General features: G+C 37.2%; 1 long non-coding RNA gene across 2 annotated transcripts in view; it reads right to left on the reverse strand.

Moving 5' to 3' along the window:
* Positions 1–268: 268 nt before the first annotated feature.
* LOC115850002 (uncharacterized) overlaps positions 269–21,251 on the reverse strand; it is a 47,041-nt gene continuing 26,058 nt past the window's right edge. Inside the window, exons 3-5 of one of the 2 annotated variants that reach the window (XR_009560757.1) lie at positions 9,597–9,643; positions 1,967–2,011; positions 269–427 (exon numbers count right to left, since the gene is read on the reverse strand). This is a non-coding gene — a long non-coding RNA (uncharacterized lncRNA). Of the gene's footprint in view, positions 428–1,966; positions 2,012–9,357; positions 9,422–9,596; positions 9,644–21,251 lie in introns of those variants that run through there. The other variant, XR_009560758.1, reaches the window with a different exon arrangement.

The following is a 21,251-nucleotide window of genomic DNA, read 5'->3' on the forward strand; positions in this document are numbered from 1 at the left end:
TCTTTTTTGAAATTTTTCTTATTTTCCATAAGTCTTATTTATTCGTTTAAGGATTTGGAAATAAATTTTATTTTTTTGAATAAAAAAATGTATAAGTATTCAGTAGGCATCTCTGATGTATCTAGATATGTTCAAATAGAATAACTAGGATGTATATATGACACATACACACATAAAAACTGACACATAAACTGAACTCTATTAGATGTTTTGCTGGCAAAGGAGTTTTATTAAAACCTTTGTAATGGGGCTTCCCTGGTGGCGCAGTGGTTGAGAGTCCGCCTGCCGATGCAGGGGACACGGGTTCATGCCCCGGTCCGGAAGATCCCACATGCCGCGGAGCGGCTGGGCCCGTGAGACATGGCCGCTGAGCCTGCGCTTCCGGAGCCTGTGCTCCGCAACAGGAGAGGCCACAACAGTGAGAGGCCTGCATACCGCAAAAAAAAACCCACCTTTGTAATGAATGAATTTATTGCAGCATTCATCATAACTATAAAAAACTGAAAACAAAAACTACTTACTGCCTACGAATTACAGACCTTTATATTTTTTAATGTGCAAATACACACATAGTTATATACAAAGTATGCTGGAATTTTTTAAATGTTCCGAAAACCAGAGCTGCTAACATCATGGTCTTAACCTGCTGTGGCAAACTCTTGTCTAATATTATCTCCATTCCCCACAAAATCCTGGCAGTAGATAAGAGCATCCACATTTTACAAAACTGAGCTTCAGAGATGTTCAGTGACATAGTATTCTTAACTGGAAAATAAATGCACAACCTAAAAGCTGAGAATTATGTTTTATTCAGCAGACATGCTGAGGACTTAAGCCTGAGAGACAGTCTCTTAGATAGCTCTGAGGGACTGTTCCAAAGAGGTAAGGGAAGAGCCAGGATATATATAGGAGTTTCTGCAAACCAAACCAAAACAAAACAAGAACAAACAAACAAAAAAAAAACCAGGTAGTCGGAACATCAAAGGATTACTGTTAATTAAAGAAAAACCAGATATCTCAAGTTAATGAATTTAGCACTTTTCTATGTTTGGGAAAATGCAAGAGTCTGGGCTCACTGAAATCATTCCTTTGATATGCACCTTAGCTATCTAGGGCCAATATCCTGTTTTCTACATCCTGAATGCCCTCAGGGTGCACCATGGGGAGGGGGGGTACAGTGGCTGATGGCTTAATGGCCACAACATCCTTTGTTTACTGATCTGGCAGGTGACATTCTTTACCCACAGTGTAATCTCACTAAATCCAAAGACTACCCTAGCTGTTCTGACACATAGTCCTGACCCAAGTCAGCCTTTCCCCAAGATCTATGACTCCCCTAGAAGATTCTAGTATGAAGATAATTCTGAAAAGTGATGATTTACTAGTCTTAACTGTCACCCTGCTCTGAGTTTGACTAAAGAATAAGGACACAGCTTCTTTCCATGGTCCACTCACTCAGAGTTTGCTTCAGCTTCACCAGGTTTGGAAGCTGTGGCTTGGACCATGATTACATGAGTCTAAGGAAACTGGACACGTCCTGGGTCAGTCCTGTGGTTGCTCTAGGGTCTGTTCCAGGGAACCACACTGCTGTCTACCAAGCGTGTAGAGACGCCTTTATCAAACACACATCCTACTCTAGAATCCAGGAGTCCTCATAAACTTTTTCTTTGGGGCACAAACAACTAGAAGTAACACCCTGGGCTCTGACATTTTCAATCTGTGTGACCTTTAACGAGACATTCAATCACTCTGAGCCTATTTCCTCATCTGTTGTGTGGGGGGCAACAACTGCCTTGCAGATTGGCTCTGAAGATTTCATGGAGTAATATACATTAATTACCTGACATGGTGGAGGAAAGGTGCCAATAAGCAACATAGTTCCCTTCCCTCTTCCTCTTACTACATATTCTATCCCTTGGCTTTAGCTACGAGCTCCAGATTCATTATTCCTTGAATCCCATCTCACCTCAAATCACTGCTGCCTCATTTCCTTGATCTGGCTACTCAGCTTCTGAAACAGAAGAAAGATTTTTGTTAACCCAAAGGCAAAGTTCCTGGTCACAGCTTCAATTTGGAAGGCAATTTCCTGATATGGTTCCCCATAATTTACCACATCTCTCTCTAGTTAAAACTTATGGACATTTACTGGGTACCCACCATGAGCCCTCCCTTGTCTCCTATATTTCCTGCAGATCAGCAGCTCACTCTCCCTTCCTCCCTCCACAGCAGCCTCTAGATCCTCCAGACTCCATCTCCTCCCCCAGTCCTTTGCACAAGGAGGACAATTTCTATCTCTCCTTCAGGCCCCTATCTGCATTCTCACTCCAAGAAACTCAATCACAAAGAGCCCTCTTCAGACGCTCACCCCTTAATAGTTCTCAGGAAGGTGTAGGTAACAATTATTTAATGTTCTCAGAAAGACTTTAAAATATTCATTTTCCTCTGTTCTAGCAAGCCTCAGTGTTGACTGTACAGGCAGTGGGCCACAGGATCTAGGGAGTGGCCTATGGGATGAGGAGCTGCTGAAAGTGTGAAGAGGAGCTGGCCTGAAAACCAGGGAAGTCTGTATCAGTGAGAAAAAGGGGAAAGGATTCAGGGGGAAGTACTTGGGAATAATAAAGTTAGTGACAGTGCACTCCATGTGGGCGTTAGCATCTAAAAACCTTGAGTTAGAGTTCAGGTTCTCCCTTATCCTAGCTGTGTGACCCTGGGCTGTTGCCTAACTTCCCTGGGTCTTAATCTCATCTGTGCTTATGGGAAGAACATTTTTCTAGAAGAGCTATTATGAGTATTGAAAAAGAGAAGATATGTAAAGTAGTTAGTATAATGCACATACTAGCTTACTATTACTTGTACAGAATCTTAATTTCATTTTAAGATATTTCATAACATTATTTTGTGTTCTTAATTTTTAGAGTTATGTTTCACTTTAAAAGATACTTTTTTATTTCAAAAAATGAAAACATTTTAATAAAAGTACAGATTGTGCACAGATAAAGCAAAAACCGTACGACTGACACTTGAATGATTGAGATTAAGGAAAAGCTGCAGTAAATCATTACATGTACTATAAATACTAGCTTCTGTGTGGACTAACAGAGATAATGAGTCAGATTTCTTTGCTCTCAAAAACTCAGCTGATTAGAAAGAATAATTTGCTTGGTACCTGTATGCAAGAGCAAAATACGTGGTGCCTACATCAATAATATCTTCTGTACAATGTCCACACTGGGAGAATGATTTTCTTATCAATGTTACTCACAAAAGGATAACTAATTCAAAATTTAGTGGTGCTTAACAGGATTTAGACAGTGAACTGGATGCTGGGTTTACAAAGCCCAACGAAATCTTGCCCTTGCCCTCAAGGATCTCATAATCTAGTGGGAGAAACAAAGACCTTCATTCAATGGATGAATATTTATTGAGTGAATACAAATGTCAGGAACTGTTCTATAATCAGTATCACACAGCTAGCTAGTGGCAAAGTCAATTTTCAATTCTGGGTCTCTTGACTCCAACCTGCAGTATGTTCTCATTTCTGTCTTCCAAAACATGTCCCATGGCTCTTTTGGTTCTACTTAAAATCTGTTGAACTCTCTAAAGAAACTTTTTCTGCTACCTCTCAAAGGGAACCCTGGAGGTGAAAGATCTGCCCAGCTCTGAGTGGCTGAAGGCACTGAGCCAGGCCTTTAACTGCCCCTTTCCAAAATAACAATTGTTTCTTTTTTTTTTAACATCTTTATTGGAGTATAATTGCTTTACAATGGTGTGTTAGTTTCTGCTTTATAACAAAGTGAATCCGCTATACACATACACACGTTCCCATATCTCTCCCCTCTTGCATCTCCCTCCCTCCTACCCTCCCTATCCCACCCCTCTAGGTGGTCACAAAGCACAGAGCCGATCTCCCTGTGCTATGTGGCTGCTTCCCACTAGCTATCGATTTTACGTTTGGTAGTGTATATATGTCCATGCCACTCTCTCACTTTGTCACAGCTTACCCTTCCCCCTCCCCATATCCTCAAGTCCATGCTCTAGTAGGTCTGTGTCTTTATTCCCATCCTACCCCTAGGTTCTTCATGACACTTTTCTTTTAGATTCCATATATATGTGCTAGCGTACGGTATTTGTTTTTCTCTTTCTGACTTACTTCACTCTGTGTGACAGACTCTATGTCTATCCACCTCACTACAGATAACTCAATTTCGTTTCTTTTTATGGCTGAGTAATGGGCAGAAGACCCAAATACACATTTCTCCAAAGAAGATATACAGATTGCCAACAAACACATGAAAGAATGCTCAACATCATTAATCATTAGAGAAATGCAAATCAAAACTACAATGAGATATCATCTCACACGGTCAGAATGGCCATCATCAAAAAATCTACAAACAATAAATGCTGGAGAGGGTGTGGAGAAAAGGGAGCCCTCTTGCACTGTTGGTGGGAATGTAAATTGATACAGCCACTATGGAGAACAGTATGGAGGTTCCTTAAAAAACTAAAAAGAGAACTACTATATGACCCAGCAATCCCATTACTGGGCATATACCCTGAGAAAACCATAATTCAAAAATAGTCATGTGGGCTTCCCTGGTGGCGCAGTGGTTGGGAGTCCACCTGCCGATGCAGGGGACACGGGTTCGTGCCCTGGTCCAGGAGGATCCCACATGCCGCAGAGCGGCTGGGCCCATAAGCCATGGCCGCTGAGCCAGCATGTCCGGAGCCTGTGCTCCGCAACGAGAGAGGCCACGACAGTGAGGGGCCCACATAACGCAAAAAAAAAAAAAAAAAAAAAAAAAATAGTCATGTACCAAAATGTTCATTGCAGCTCTATTTACAATAGCCAGGACATGGAAGCAACCTAAGTGTCCATCAACAGATGAATGGATAAAGAAGATGTGGCACATATATACAATGGAACAATTGTTTCTGAAGAACTGTTCTCTTAGCATTGGACCCCATTGAGATGGCAGAAACAAAGAGGCAACTGTAGCTTCACAGCCCTTTATACTGGGTAAAACCCACCTTCCACAGAAGGGCCCAATATTGTGGCTCTCACTTTCCAAGCTCTCCACTCATTCCTAATGTAAACAAAAAGAACAAAGAGTGTTGCTCATCATCTAGTTATGCAAAGGGTTAAGTTGCAACCCACTGCAGTAGCCCACTGACAGTGTGCCCTAAGGGAACTCGGGATGAGGTGGGGGTGGGGGAAGGATGGAACATTCTGTGCTTTGGATACGTGGGCCCCTAGATAGTTAACATGCATATCTAAGGAAGAATTTCAATGACCCCTGCTCCTTGCATCTTCCTATACATAGAAAAGCACTAGAATCATTGACTTGAAGTATATGTTCTTTGTAGTTAGCAGTCATTTTTTACCAAGATGTATGCTTGACTACATGTATTTCCCAGCCAAAAAAATGTGTATGTATCCTGGCTCCTCCCCTACCTCTTCAGAGAAGTTCCTCAGAGCTCTGAGAGGCTGTCTCCTGGGCTATAGTCCTCAGTAAGTCCCAGAATAAAACTTAATTCACAACTTTTACATTGTGCAATTTTCTTTAAGATGACACTAACACAAAGCACATTTCTTATCTGTGCTCTGACTGAGAGTGATCTGGTTCTTTACAGGGAAGCTAAGCCTTGCTGTATGCCTGGATTTTCCAGACATGAATCCTACTGGGAACAGGATGACTGTCTCATTGGGAATTATACCTGCTACTACATATGAAATAAGTGTTGCCATAACGAGTGGAAAGAGGATCAGCTTTAGTGTCAAAATACTTAGTGTAAGTCCCAGCTTTAGCACTATTTAGTTATTTACCCTCTCAGCAACATTGAGAAAACCCCATTGAGAAAAAAAAATTATGTATATATTATATATATACATATATAATACATTGTAATTATATATAATAAATATATATATATAAATTTGCATGGCACAGAGTAGATCATCAAGAAAGGTTATGATTTATTAATCTGTTTATGTTTCTCCCCCAACTAGACTCTTAACATCTTGACGGAAGGACTTCTATATGATTCATCTCTGCACCTCCATACCTAGCACAGCTCCTAACATACTTGGTGTCAGGGTATTCTAGTTGATCAAATACATTCTTGGTCTATTCCTCTGCAAGATAATGTGATTCCATTTGAAAGTGTATCCAACACTTCTATGAAAACTACTAACCCACCAAACAGAAAATTCAAATTTTCCTGTATTATGACTTTTAACTTGGTTATTTTTACTTGAGGCTTTGATTTGGATGTTTCTAGATGTGGACCAGATTTGTTTCTTCACATTCTACACTAGGCTGGGTGATAAACACACCCAACAGTTAAGGTACAATAAAGGCAACTCGACAATATCATCGTTACCCAAAATGTCACAGAATCCCTTGTGAAGGTGAAGATTTTTATCAAAATGGTTGTATGGAGTGATGGCAAAGTAGACTATCCTCTTTTCTGAGTGACTACTTGAAGTTTTATGTATGTTGAGGGAACTGAGGCTCCAACTTTTTAAACAGTTTATCCAAGGTTACACAGCTATTAACTGCTGGGAATGTAATTGGAATGCAGATCTGTATTACGATAAAACTCAAGATTATTCATTATATCCTGCAGAAGAAGGAAACATCCAACACAGCCAACACCATCCAGGGAACTAGTGTTTTAAGCAGATGAGGAACTTATCTAAGTTGTAAACTCTATACACCACCAAAACTGAACATAACCAAAACAACAGTACTCAGTGAAATAATTCTTTAGATTAGTCATGGTGGTGGTGTAAGGAGCACAGGATAGGGAGCACAGGATAGGGAGCCAGAAAAACTTGAATTCAAATCCCAACTCCACTCTAATCTTTGGTCTCCTTTAATATAATTAGCATCAATAGCAAAATGTTATGAGAATTAAACATGAAGTGCTTAGCACAGGACCTGGCACATAGATTGTTCTCAACCAATGTTGGATGACTTAAACCCGTCCCTTTCCTTCTACTTAGGCAATGTTAAGCATTTACCCCCCGATCATAGATTTAATTTCTACTACAAAAGCAAGTTTTGTGTTATTTTTGTCTCTCTCCCTTGTGGTGAAGCTAAAAGATGGGAGTTAAAGTTCAAAGCAGTTAGCAAATAATATTTAAGCAACATTAGCTAATTATTTAATAATTATTGCAAATTCAGACATTGGAACGCCAAGCTTTTGAAAATGATTTTACTCATCTTAAATTATGCATTCTTTCAATGTTATTCTAATAGGTGAATATTAACATGGTTATGCTGAGTTCTGCAAATAAAATTCCATTGACATTTTGATTGGGATTGTATTAAGCCTGTAAGTTATGGCCCTTGCACTCTAGAAATAAAGTTTTGTCTACCATCATCATTGGGGACCACCTATCCCATAACTCCCCTCCTGTGTTAGCACGCCTTTCTCCTCTTTCCCCTTCCCTTTGACACAGGTCTTTGCAAAGATTGGAAGGGCATAATGCGTTGTGGAAGTGTTGAATTATTCAATTATAATGAATTATACAAAAGGACACATAGATGAGACATGGGAATCCTGCCTAATGATTACAAGGGATCCCTGTGACACGGCTAGAACCTGGGGACTTTATAATCTGAGAGGGGCATTGTGATTGCTTCCTTATCACCCCAGCTACCACCTCAATCATCCCCAGCTCTGCAAAACTGTCTCTCCATTTATCATTCAAACCTTCTTTCAAAACTCTCAATTTTATCATTTCTTTTTAACTAACTGTTGTGAATGCCATCATTTCTCTCATTATGTTTTGTATGTGGTTCCTGCTGATACATGTAAAAGTTATTGATATCTTAAATAGTCACTGCTTATTCTAGCTTTTTATAGAATTCACGTATAGCAAGGCATTTTATGTTGTTTCTAATGTGTTTTCCAAGAATACACTGCTTTCATCTTCAAGCAATGATTATTTTTTCTCTGTCCTGAAAGTTATAGGCTTTTTTTTTTTTTTTTTTTTTTTTTTTTTTTTTTTTTTTTTGCGGTATGTAGGCCTCTCACTGTTGTGGCCTCTCCCGTTGCGGAGCACAGCCTCCGGATGCGCAGGCTCAGTGGCCATGGCTCACGGGCCCAGCGGCTCTGCGGCATGTGGGATCCTCCCGGACCGGGGCACGAACCTGTGTCCCCTGCATCGGCAGGCAGACTCTCAACCACTGCGCCACTAGGGAAGCCCCCTTATTTCTTTTTAACATATTTTTATGGTGGAGAGAATTTCTAAAGCAGTATTAGGTAGTAGGGATAATGAGCATATTTGTCTTGGTCCTAATTTTAATGGAATTTCCTCCAGTGGTATAAAATCATTTTGTGTCTTTTTACAGAAAAAAAAAACAAAACTTCACATCAATATAGCCTACTACATATCTACTTTTAAAATATACATTTTTAAAAAATGGGAATAGGTGTTGTATTATTATTGAGTGCATTTGGAAAATCTATTGAGTGTATAAAATAATTTATATCTGTATAATACAGTCTTCAAATCCAGTTGCACAGTAAATATTTCAGCTTGTTCAAATCACCTTTTATTCTCACTCCATTTAATATTTGTCCTCATATAGGACCCATTTCTCTTTTATATTATTCTTAAGGTATTTTGTTTTTATTACCAGTGTCAATAAGTCATTATTTATGGTATATTGGGAAATACCAATCTGGGAGGAGTTGTGCATATAGATGATTTACCAAGCACTTTGACTAAAAGACTTATTTTCACCAATAACTCTCTTTGTTTTTCTAGATATACAATCAAATTGCTTATAAATAAGGAATTATTTGTTTAACCAGTGTTATGCTTGTTAGTGTACATTTTAATTTTGTAGGGGACCCTATACAGACTGTTTACTTTTCCCCCAAATCTCTACTGTTTATGTTTTACTTTAAAAATTATTATGTTTTTAATCAGAAAAATGAACTAAAATACCCAAGACAAAAACTATATATTTCGTATTTGCTAAAAATGTAAAATATAAAAATATTTACCCATATAAATAAACAGAAAAATGACTGAACAGGAAATATGTGAAAATGTTATGAGTGGTTGCTTTCTTTTCCCCCATTTCTAAATACATTAATGACTTTCCATTCTCACAACTAAAAATGCTACTAAAATAATAATACTAAGTCAGTCAAACAAAAAGTATCTTTCGCAACTCAATAACCTGGCAGGCTACAACAGAAAAAAAGCTAACATGTAATGTTTTAGACTACATATATTAATCACGCTAACAGACTTTATTTCCAGTGATCTTTGTTTGAAGAGGAATTAGACCTTGGTCCATTCTAGATAGTTATAATGAACCTCCATCAAGCTCCAGCCAGTGAAATTTCAAGCTTTTACTTGTATGAAAAGCGGTATGTGATGAGCAGCAAATGAAATCTGGAACAAGAAAAGGAATGTGACAAAGTCTTTATTTCTATACGTTACCTCCATCCCTCAAAATGGACTTCAGCTGTGATCGTTTTTCTCCGAACCCTGAATATATCACTTGAAATGTGTGATGGAGAAAACACAAAATCTGGAAGAGCATATATGGATTGAAATATGTACTTACCCATTTCTTAAACTCGGAGCAGTGCCTTGCTGCCTCATTTTCTTCATCTGTAAAATGGGGCCAACAATAATTATTAGAGCAACAATGTAATCAGGACCTAGGGAACATGCATGTTTATCAATACTACCCTTGACTATTCTTGAATAGAAGGAAAATATCTAGTAACACAAAACATCCATATTTAGCAAGGACATCATTTTCATACTTACAAATGAACAAGGGAGTATCTGGAAATTCACACATAAAGGACAAACCCATCCATTATTATGATCTCTCAAAGAAATACCTGTAAATAAAACCACCATCTTCTTTTTGCCTGATTGCTCCAATGATACCTTCCCTCTAGAGAGTTAAAAGGTAGAAGAAGTGAGCATACAGAGCACAAGTGGATGGATTTATCTTAGGTGGGAGAAAGAACATCTATTCCACTGTACTTGAAAGGAAGGGAAGATGGATGCTGTGATCAATTTCAAAAAAAAAATGGAATTCTCTACCCCTCCCTGGGTTACATCCCTTTCCAATGTGACTCTGAAGCTCCTCACATCAAGAGGTGTAGTCTATTTCTCTACAGCTTGAATTGGGGCTAGCCTTGTGACTTGGTTTGACTAATAAGGTGCTGAATAAATGGTATTGTGCTCATTCTGAGTATAGGCCTAAAGAAGACTTGAGTACTTCGGCTCTCACTCTTGGAACTCTGATCAGTTTCCAGGTGAATAATCCTGGGCCAGTTGGCTGAAGGATGAGAGACCACATGTAGCAGAGACAGACAACCCATCCCTTCTGGGGTCATCTTAAAAAATCCAGTTCCTGGTTTATCTGTCAGTTCACCAGAGGAATATGAATGGGTCCAACTGAGACCAGAAGAACTGATTATTTGAGCTAAGCTTTAATTGTTCACCCAGAGTAAGAAGAGCTAAATAAATGGGTATCATTTTAAGCCACTAAGTATAGGGGTTATTTGTTGTACAGCAATAACAAACTGATACAAGAGTGAATGTGGCAAAGTTTTTAGGTTTGGTTGTGAGAAAATGAGAAGAATTCTACCTGATAGAGTGAAAATTCTGGTTATGGTGGCTTGAAGAGTTTGGCTAATCCTCTCTGCCAAAATCAAGTATAAAACTGGAAAAAAATTGTCAAAAGTAATGTAGTAAGTTCCAGACAATTAGCTTTGCTGATTGTAATGTAACTGCCTGACATTAAGCTTTTGATTGCTGAGGCATCTATTTCCAACATCCATCTCCAACAAGCACATTGCCCAATACACAACTAGATAAGAAGCCAGGCCACCTCACCCATTTTAGAAATCCCTGGTTGACCTAGATTACTGACAATTTGAGTGATCCTGCTTTTCCCTTCCCATGCTTTAATACCTGCTCTCCTCTTTTAAATTCACCAATAAAGAGTGAACCCCCGAAACCCTAGGTGCCTCACCCTCAACCCCAAATAAAGGCAGAACTTCAGGTTCAGGTTCTTTCTCTCTCTCTGTCTCTCCTCATGACCTCCCTTTGTGGCCCTGGGTATGCCACGTACCCTCCAGGATTTGTAAGTAATAAACCTTGTATTTTTCGAAGTTCCATGATGGTTACTGCTGAGGTGTGTCTTGCTATCATAATAAGCATCACAAGGGCCAGATTGGCTCTGGTTGGGGAAATGTCTGTGGGGGCTCCCCACAAGTAGTAGGGGTCCAGATGAGTGCCCCCAGGCATTTGTAGCTGAGAGCATCACTATTGATAGGCTGAGACCGATACAGAACAAGCAACTATTTTACATCTCTGAAAGTCTACTGAAGGCAAACAACTTACTGAGACACTGCCTTGAAAAACTACTAGAGCTGTGTATAGGAATAGGAGTCTGTGGCCTTGCATGAGGCTATTCCCATACAGCATCTACTTCATTCCCAAAAGGATAGTTTTACCAAACTATGGATAGTTTTACCAAACTATGGTGAAAAGGATAGTTTTACCAAACTATGGGCTGGCCCCCCAAAATTAGCAGCTTTACTCTGAGAGGAAGTAAATTCCATTTGGGTCAGATGGGGAAAAAACAGGTCACCGTTAGCTAACGCTTGTAAATTCATTAGGAAACAAATGGTAAAATCTGTTCATTTGGTTGATGGTGCTTCCCAGAGCAGCTGAGAGTGGAAGCCTTACAACCTCAAGATATTTGAGAACAACCTCTTCCCAAATCATTGCCTGACCACTAAACTATATAGGCACAGGGGTAACCAACAGGAAGACAGAATAAAAAATTAAAATTAAAAACTGAACAGAGATCTCAGTGGCTGCTTACCATGGAATGAGAAATTACAATGCTAAAGCTAGGCAACTCTCCAGAAAAAAAAAAAAAACAACAACTCATAAATTTAAAACCAAATCCAGAATTGCTACAATATATTATCTAAAATATCCAGCTTACCACCCAAAGTTTTGAGACAACCAAATCGAAAGTGTGACACATACATAGGAGAAAAAAAATAGGCAAAACTTACTCAGAGTTGGCCCAGATGTTATATTTAGCAGACAGATCATTCAAAGCAGTTATTGGGTTGGCCAAAAAGTTCATTCGGGTTTTCCATAACATCTTATGGAAAACTTGAACGAACTTTTTGGCCAACCCAATATAACTACACGCATACAATGGAGATCGGGTTTGGTTCCAGAGCACTGCAGTAAAGCAAATACCACAACAAAGCAAGTCACACAAGTTTTTTGGTTTCCCAGTATATATAAAAGTTGTTTATACTATACCACACTCTGTTAAGTGTGCAATAGGCATTATGTCTAAAAAACTGTACATACCTTAATTAAAAAATAATTTATTGCTAAAAAATTCTAACCCTGACAATGCAGGGTTGCCACAAACTTACAATTTGTAAAAAATGCAGTATCTGCGAAATGCAATAAAGGGAAGCACAATAAAACAAGGTATGCACGTATGCTGAAAGAATTAAAGGAAACAATACTAAAATAATCAATGGAAAATACGATGGCAATGACAAAACAAATAGAGAGTCTCAACAGATAAAGAGAAACTATTAAAAAGGACCAAATGTAAATTCTGGAGTTGAAACGTTCAATAATAAAATTAAACATTCACTACAGGGGTGCAATGGCAGATTTGAGATGTCAGAAGAAAGAGTCAGTGGACTTGACTATATACCAAGAGAGCTACTTAATCTAAAGAGCAGAGAGAATATGATTTAGCAATTCGACTTCTGAGTACTTATCTGAAGGAAATGAAAACATTAACTCAAAAAGAACATTGTAAATCAATTATACTGCAATAAAGATGTTAAAAAAACCAAAAGATACATGCACCCCATGTTCACTGCAGCATTATTTACAATAGTCAAGATACAGAAATAAACAAAATATCTATCAAAATATAAATGGATAAAGAAAATGTGATATATATATATAATGGAATATTATTCAGCCATAAATATAATGAAATCTCGAGGGCATTATGCTAAGTGAAATCAGACAAAGACAAGTACCATATGATCTCACTTATATGTGGAATCTACAAAAAAAAACAAGCTCAGGAAAACTAAAGAGCTACATGTAAAAGAATGAAATTAGAACACTCTCTAACACCATACACAAAAATAAACTCAAAATGGATTAAAGACCTAAATGTAAGGCCAGACACTATAAAACTCTTAGAGGAAAACATAGGCAGAACACTCTACAACATAAATCACAGCAAGATCCTTTTTGACCCACCTCCTAGAGAAATGGAAATAAAACCAAAAATAAACAAATAGGACCTAATGAAACTTAAAAGCTTTTGCACAGCAAAGGAAACCATAAACAAGACAACCCTCAGAATGGGAGAAAATATTTGCAGATGGAGCAACAGTCAAAGGATTAATCTCCAAAATATACAAGCAGCTCAACATCTAAAAAACAACGCAATCCAAAAATGGGCAGAAGATCTAAATAGACATTTCTCCAAAGAAGATATACAGATTGCCAACAAACACATGAAAGGATGCTCAACATCACTAATCATTAGAGAAATGCAAATCAAAACTACAATGAGGGCTTCCCTGGTGGCACAGTGGTTGAGAGTCCGCCTGCTGATGCAGGGGACGCGGGTTTGTGCCCCAGTCTGGGAGGATCCCATATGCCGCGGAGCGGCTGGGCCCGTGGGCCATGGCCGCTGGGCCTGCGTGTCCGGAGCCTGTGCTCCTTAACGGGAGAGGCCACAGCAGTGAGAGGCCCGCGTACCGCAAAAAAAAAAAAAAAAAAAAAAAAAAAACTACAATGAGATATCATCTCACACCAGTCAGAATGGCCATCATCAAAAAATCTACAAACAATAAATGCTGGAGAGGGTGTGGAGAAAAGGGAACCCCCTTGCACCGTTGGTGGGAATGTAAATTGATACAGCCACTATGGAGAACAGTATGGAGGTTCCTTAAAAAACTAAAAATAGAACTACCATACAACCTAGCAATCCCACTACTGGGCATATACCCTGAGAAAACCATAATTCAAAAAGAGTCATGTACCACAATGTTCATTGCAGCACTATTTACAATAGCCAGGACATGGAAGCAACCTAAGTGTCCATCAACAGATGAGTGGATAAAGAAGATGTGGCACATATATACAATGGAATATTACTCAGCCATAAAGAGAAACAAAATTGAGTTATTTGTAGTGAGGTGGATGGACCTAGAGACTGTCATACAGAGTGAAGTAAGTCAGAAAGAGAAAGACAAATACCATATGCTAATACATATATATGGAATCTAAAAAAAAAAAAGTTTCTGAAGAACCTAGGGGCAGGACAGGAATAAAGACACAGACATAGAGAATGGACCTGAGGACACAGGGAGGGGGAAGGATAAGCTGGGACGAAGTGAGAGAGTGTCATGGACATATATACACTACCAAATGTAAAATAGATAGCTAGTGGGAAGCAGCCGCATAGCACAGGGAGATCAGCTCAGTGCTTTGTGACCACCTAGAGGGGTGGGATAGGGAGGGTGGGAGGGAGATGCAAGAGGGAGGGGATACGGGATTATATGTATATGTATAGCTGATTGACTTTGTTATAAAGCAGAAACTAACACACCATTGTAAAGCAATTATACTCCAGTAAAGATGTTTAAAAAAAAAAAGCTTATAGGTACAGAGAACAGATTGCTGGTTGTTGGGGCATGGCTTGGTTGGTGGCAAAATGAGTGAAGGGAGTCCAGTTATAAAATAAGCCCTGGGGATATAATTTATAGCATGGCAACTGTAGTTAAGAATACTGTATTCTATATTTGAAAGTTGCTAAGAAAGTAGATCTTAAAAGTTCTCATCACAAAAAAAAAAAAAAAAGTTCTCATCACAAAGAAATAATATTCTGTAACTATATATGGTGACAGATGCTAACTAGACATTGTGGTGATCATTTCACAATATATACAAATATTGAATCATTATGCTATACATCTGAGACTAATACAATGTTGTATGTCAATTATACGTCAATAAAAAATTTAAAATAAGAGCAGAGAGAATAAAAAATGAAGAAAAATTAACAGAGCCTCAGAGAGTTGTGAACCAACATGTTATACACCTAAATATATATTTAATGGGAATGCCAGAAGGGGAGGAGAGAGAAAGGTGGAAAAACATTTGAGGAAATAATGGCCAACATTTTTGAAATTTAATAGAAACAATATATATAGATCTAAGAAGCCCAACCAACCATGAGTAGGATAAACAGAAAGGTATCCCTACCTAGACACATCATAGTCGAAGTCTAAAATACAAGGAGAAAATCTTAAAAGGAACAAGAGAAAAATGACCACTTATAGTGGAATAACAATACAATAATAGCTGACTTCACACCAGAAACCATGGAGGCCAGAAGATAGTACAATGACATGTTCAAGGTACTAAAAGGAAAAAAAAAAGTCAACCAAAATTCTATATCCAGTGAAACTATCCTTTAAAAAGAAATGGAAATAATGACATTCCCAGATAAATGAAAACTAAGAGGATTTATTGCTAGCACACCTGCCCTATATGAAATCCTAAGGGGAGTCCTATAAACTGAAAGGAAATTATATCAGGCATTAGCTTGAAAACATAAGATGCAATGAGAAGCACCAGAAATAGTAAATATATGAGTAAATACTATACACAGTATTTATACATATATTATATATTTTTTTTCTTAGTTTCTTTGAAAATATAAGACTGTTTAATGAAAAATTACAACGTTGTATTTTTGGGTTTATAACATAAAGGTAATACATATGAAATAATAGGACAAAAGGGTGCTATACTGGAGCAAACTTTCTATACTCTACTGCATTTAGATTAGTATTAATCTGTAGTAGATTGGTTTAATTAAAATGCATATTGTAATCCTCAAAGCAACCACAAAGAAATAACTCAAAATATTTCAACAAGGATGAATCTCAAAATAATTATCTGAGTGAAAGAACCCAGAAAGAAATTGCATGTGTCATTCCATTTATATAAAACTAGGAAATATAAACTAATAAAAAATAATAGAAATCAGATCAATGGTTGCATGGGGATAAGGAGTGGTGGGAGGAGTGAGAAAGAGACATGAATATATTCACTATCTTGATTGTGGTAATTGTTGCAAAAGTATATACATATGTAAAAAGATCAAATTGTATATTTGATTTGTATATGAAAATTATACCACAATAAAGCTGTTAAAAAATAAGTATGAGGGAATTTTATCCATAATGTAAGTGTTTTTGAACTGGATTGTGGGTGGTAATGTTTGTACAACTGTAAACATTTCCTATAAGTTCTCTAAATTTAGAGTTACAACGGGTAAATTTTTTGGTATATTAACTATAATGCAGTAGAACTGTTTAAAAAATTACTAGATTTTTTTCCTCCTTCCTTGATTAAGTAGTCAGGCTTATATGTTACGATTGAGGTGGAGGTGATTAGTGAAAGGAAAGGTCTGATGAGAGGTGAGAAGTTTTGAAAAGCTGTGTGCAGGATGGAAGAGAGTACTTACTACAGAAAAGCAGAAGGCCTTCCAGGCGGCATTTAGGTGAAGCACATAAGAAGTGCTCCATGAACGCCAACTATAAGGGAAAAGGATGCACAGATTCATTTACACAACAAATACTTACTGAGCACCCAGTATATAACAGGCACTCTGTTAGAGACACTTTAATTTCAGTTACTAATTTCTGCTTCATTTACTTAGTGTACTAGATTGTTCACTTCTGTAAACCCTAAATGGCTGTTCTAGTACTAATTACTGTGTAAAGTGAATATTTCCCTTTATCTAGATATCTGCCTATATATATACTGCATTAACATATTATATATGTTATATACTACATATAATATATAGGAAATACTTTGAGCATTTTGTTTTGTTAATACATTAATGGTTCAAATATATAATCTCATGTGTGTATTACACACATAAGTATGTTATAATAAAATAACCTAACCAGTCTCTTCCCTAGAAATCCATCATTTTGCATTCCATCAAAATGTCAATCTTTAGCTGCATCTTTTTATCCATTTTTAAATTTTTCCTGGTTGAATAGGAAAAAGATGTTGAATTATTCATATATATGCTAGCACCTACCCTCAACCAATCATTTGGTCCCAGTAGGAATAGAATTCCTCTAAGATCTATGGACCTCACATTCCTGTATAGTGAGGATTTGGGGCTTCTCGGCTGAGAAAGGCAGACATAGACTCTGCTTTTAGGGAATTCACAGTCAGCTGAGGGGAGGCAGACCACAAATAATCTTCAACTGTGATGAGTGCACTTTGTGATGAGCAGAATTCGGTGAGCTCTAGCAGCATATGGCAGGGGACTATAATGCTGCTTAAGGGTATAAGTCTCCCCAAGTGACCAGTAAGTTCAGATTTAAAGGATGAGTAGGAGGTAGCCCAGTGGAGAGTGGGTGGTGAGTTGTCCAGGCAGGGAACAGCATGAATGAGATCCTGGGGGACAGAGAGAGCACTGAAGGAGCAATCTTCTTCACTAGCCCCAGTAGCAGATGACAGAAGATATTGGTGTATGCAGCTGCGCACCCCCCTTCAAAATTATCAGGGCCCCAACTGCTTAATGTGAATAAGTTAAAGAACATGGGTAATGAGCCAGACCACTTGGGTTCAAATTCCAGCTTCAGCCATTGTTGGCAGTGGGACCTTCAGCAAGTGACCTGAGATGCCTCAAGTGCCTCTGCTTCCTCTATTGTGGAATTAGGAAAATCATTGCACATACCATATGTCAGAAAATAGTTCATAATGTTCCCATGAAGATTAAGTTAGGCATCAGGCAAAAACAGAGATTTTTAGCTGTTTTGCCTTGAACGTTTTCTCCTGGTCAATTTTATACTATCCTGAGCAAATTTAGTTTTCAAATTTATAGGTAAGCAAAGCCAAGGAAATGTAGCTAGTATCTGTGCAGTAAAGGAGATGAAATGATTAAAAGAGTATTCATTCTTTAAAAAAATAAGATAAAAACCTGGTTTTGAAAATAGTAGCACTTATGGTAGCTATTAATCCAACTATATCAATAATCATTTGAAATGTCAATGGTTTAAATATACCAATAAAAAGAGTGGATAAAAAACAAGACACAACTATATATTGTCTACAAGAAACCCACTTTAAATATAGAGACACAGGTTAAAAGTAAAGTGGTGGGAAAAGGTCTACCAAACTACAACTAATCAAGAAAGCTTAAGTAGCTATATTAATAGCTATATTAATAGCTATATTAACAGCTATATTAATTTCAAAGGAAGCAGGCTTCAGATCAAGGAAAATTATCAGGGATAAAGAGGGTCATTACATAATGATAAAAGGGTCAATCCTCAAAGAAGACATAACAGTCTTTAATGTGTATATGCCTAACAACAAAGCATCAAATATGTGAGGCAAAAACTGACAGAATTGTAAGAAGAAATAGATGAATCCACTATTATAGTTGGAGACCATATAACTGACAGATCCAACAGGCAAAAAATTAGTTAGGACTTAGTTAAACTGAACAGCACCATCAATCAACTGGAATGAACTGACATTTATATAATATTTTGTCCAACTGACAGAATTATAAGAAGAAATTGATGAATCCACTATTATAGTTGGAGACTATATAACTGACAGATCCAACAGGCAAAATATGAGTAAGGACTTAGTTAAACTGAACAGCACCATCAATCAACTGGAATGAACTGACATTTATATAATATTTTATCCAAAACCAGAATACAGAATACAAATTCTTTTCAAGTTCACATGGAACATTCACCAAGACAGACCACATTATGTACCCTAAAACACACCTTAACAAATTTTAACAAATAGAAATCATACAAAGACCACAATGGAATTAAACGAAAATGACCACAATGGTATTAAACTAAAAATTAATAACAGAAAGATACCTGGAATATCCCAAAATACTTGGAGATCACTTCTTCTAAACACACTTCTTCAACACACTTCTAAATAAATACTGAGTCAAAGAAGATATATCAAGAGAGATTTTAAATCATTTTGAACTAAATGAAATGAAAATATAACTTATCAAAATTTGTGCGATGCAGTGGAAGCAGTGCTTAGAGAGAAATTCATACTATTGAATGCATATATTAGAAAAGAAGAAAAACCTAAAATCAATAATCTAAGTCTCCACCTTAGGGAATTAGAAAAAGAAGAGCAAATTATATTCAAAATAAAAAGAAAAATAATAAAACTTAGAGTAGAAATCAGTGAAATTGAAAACAGGATATCAATACAGAAAATCAACAAAACCAAAATCTGTTATTTGAAAAGGCCAAAATAATTGACCTGGTTAAACCTCTATCCAGGTTAACTAAGAAAAAAAGAGAGAAGACACAAATCGCTAGTATCAGAAATGAAAGAGGGGCCATTACTACTGATCCCATGGACACTAAAAGGAAAATAAAGGAATATTATGAACAACTCTATGCCCACAATTTTGATAACACAGGTGAAATGGACCAATTCTTTGTAAGACACAATCTACCAAAATTCACATAAGGATAATTAGATAAACTGAATAGGCCTACATCTATTAAAGCAATTGAATAAACAATTAAGAGCTTTCCAAAACAGAAAGCACCAAACACAGACTGGTTCACTGGTGAATTTTACCAAGCATTTAAGAAAGAAATTATACCAATTCTCCATAATCTCTCACAGAAAATAGAAGCAAAGTGAACACTCCCTAACTTACTCTATGAGTCCAGCCATTACGTTAACACCAAAACCAAAGATATTATAGGAAATGGAAATACAGGTCAATATCTCTCATGAGCATAGATGCAAAAATCCTCAACAAAATATTACAAAATTGAATCCAACAAGTATAAAGAAATTACACACAACAGCCAAGTGAGACTTATTCCGGGTATGCAAAGCTGGTTCAGTATTTACTAATCTGTTAATGTAATCCATCACATCAAGAAGGTAAAGAAGAAAAATAATATTGTCATATCAGTAGATAAAGAAAAAGTATTTGAAACAATCCAATACCCATTCATGATTAAAAACTTCAGCAAACAAGGAAGAGAGTGGAACTTCCTCAACTTGATAAAGAATAACTACAAAATCCTACAGTTAACATCAATGACAAGAAACTAGATGCTTCCCCCTAAGATAGGATGTCCACTATCACCACTCTTATTCAACTTTATATTGGAAGATCTAGCTAATGGAATAAGACATAAAAGGAAATAAAAGGTATATAGATTGGGACAGAAGAAATAAAACTATCTTTGGTCACAGATGACATGATTGTCTATATAGAAAATTCCAAAGAATCAACAACAACAACAAAAAAAACTGGAACTAATAAGTAATTATAACAAAGTTTCAGGACACAATGCTAATTTACAAAATTCAACTGCTTTCTTATGTACAGACAATGAACAATTTGAACTGGAAGTTAAAAACACAGCACCATATACAGTAACATTTCCCTCAAAATGAACTGCCTAAGTAAAAAATCTAACAAAATAAGCACAAGATCTATATGAGGAAAACTATAAAACTCTGATGAAAGATCAGAAAAGCGCTAAATAAATGGAGAAATATTCCATGTACACGTATAGGAAGACTCAACATTGTCAAGATGTTAGCTATAGATCAATCAAAGTAACAGCAAGTTATTTTGTGGATATTGACAAACTGATTCTAAAGTTTATATGGAAAGACAAAATACCAAAATTGTCAACACAATACTGAAGAAGAACAAAGTTGGTAGCTGACTTTACCCAAGTTCAAGACTTACTATAAACCTACAATAATCAACACCTTGTCATATTGGCAAAATAATAAACAAATAGATCAATGGAACAGAATAGAGAGCCCAAAAACAGACCCATACAAATATAGTCAATTGATCTTTTTTTTTTTTTTTTTTTTTTTGCGGTACGCAGGCCTCTCACTGTTGTGGCCTCTCCCATTGCGGAGCACAGGCTCCGGACGCGCAGGTTCAGCGGCCATGGCTCACGGGCCTAGCCGCTCTGCGGCATGTGGGATCTTCCCAGACTGGGGCACAAACCCGTGTCCCCTGCATCGACAGGCGGACTATTAACCACTGCGCCACCAGGGACGCCCAAGTCAATTGATCTTTGACAAAAAAATCAAAGGCGAT

Source organism: Globicephala melas, chromosome X, assembly GCF_963455315.2.
Source record: "Globicephala melas chromosome X, mGloMel1.2, whole genome shotgun sequence".
Taxonomy (NCBI): domain Eukaryota; kingdom Metazoa; phylum Chordata; class Mammalia; order Artiodactyla; family Delphinidae; genus Globicephala; species Globicephala melas.